The sequence below is a fragment of the Manacus vitellinus genome, unplaced genomic scaffold (genome assembly GCF_001715985.3).
Source record: "Manacus vitellinus isolate BGI_N305 unplaced genomic scaffold, ASM171598v3 scaffold_32_pilon, whole genome shotgun sequence".
NCBI classification, from domain to species: Eukaryota; Metazoa; Chordata; class Aves; order Passeriformes; family Pipridae; genus Manacus; species Manacus vitellinus.
The window spans coordinates 6,960,640-6,962,042 of NW_021940460.1; the positions used below are offsets into that span (position 1 = coordinate 6,960,640).

General features: G+C 66.4%; 1 protein-coding gene across 1 annotated transcript in view; it reads left to right on the forward strand.

Annotated features, from left to right (window-relative positions):
• TRAF4 (TNF receptor associated factor 4) overlaps positions 1-1,403 on the forward strand; it is a 10,602-nt gene that overhangs the window by 6,258 nt on the left and 2,941 nt on the right. The gene's annotated exons all lie outside the window — the stretch shown is intronic.

Sequence of the window (1,403 nt, forward strand, 5' to 3'; positions counted from 1 at the left end):
CGCCTCCGGCTGCGCCTTTCCCCGCCGGGGCGACCTTCGCCCGGGACGGTCCCCGGGAGCCACAGACACCGTGGCCAGTTTCTACGAAACCGGGCGTTCCCCGGGGCACGTGTCAGAACGCATCTGCTCCCTGCCCCCCCTCCGCACCCCTTCCGCCGGCACCTCCGTTCTACCGGGACAGCCAGACACAGGGGCCCCTCACCGAGCACACCCCGTTTTCACCGGATCAGGTTTGGGCATCTCTTGGACTGAGCCGTCCAGCCCCACCGCGGTGCCGGGAGGGGGGTGCTGGGGGGTGCCGGGGTTCCCCACCCTGTCACCTCACTGTGCCCCAACACGCCGTGAAGGTCAGAGGCAAGGACGGTCCTCCTGGGTGCTGCCTCAGCACATTCCCTGCCCGGCCAAGCATGAGGAATGGGGAGGCTTTGTCGGGGATTAGGCGCTGGCTTCAGGTCATTGTCCCGCTTCCCCCCCCAGCCCCAGCACCCCAACACCATGCACAGGGTGCAGACACGGCTGACTGCCCTGGAAAAGTGTGATGCCAGCTCCAAGGCAATGCCAGCCGCTGGGCAATGCCACCCACAGGCTCCCCGGAAAGGGATGGGTGCCCGACCCTGTCCTAGGGCACCTTATCTTGGTAGATGCCTGATGACTCCCACGGACCCACCTGCAGTAAACAGAGCAAACACGTGGCGTGGCTGAATGCAGCCGTGCCCTGCATGAATCACACCCCGTGGCATTGAGCTGGGGCTCCTGGGGGTCACTCGCACCCCCAGCACAGGGCTGGTGGCCGCAGGGGACATGACAGTGCCATGCCCAGGCCATCCCAGGCCAGCGCGTGCCAGGCAGCACAGCTGGCTCCGTCCTGAGGTCTCGCATCCACTTGGCAGCCCCGGTCGAGGCCACGCCGACGGCTGCCAAGGGCACTCGGTCATTAGACGGGCAGGAGCTGTGCAGGCAATGCAACCTCATCCAGGGACACAAGAGCCACAGGGTCCCTGTGTGTCCCTGCTGCGTGTCCCTGTAGGCAGCACCTGTGGTCTCCCACCCCAGTGTCCATCAGGGATGGCACGTGGACACCCTCACCTGTTCCCAGGTATGGTGGTGTGGGGACCAGAGGTGATGGTGGCTCCTGGTGAGCGGTGTCACAGGCCGGGCTGCCTGTTCGGCTCCATCCCCATCTCCCCCTCACACTGCCACTCCGCAGCTCAGGGCTGAGCAGGGCCCTTCCCAGCTGAGGGACAGCCTTCTGGAGGAGCACCCCATCCTGGGGGCCCAGCATGATGGGGACCCCTCTGGGGTGGCTGCCTGTCCCTGTCCTGGCTCACCACGATGGCTGATGGGGCCGTTTCCTGTGGAGCAGGAGCCCCAGGGCCACACATCCGGGCTGCACATCTGGTGCC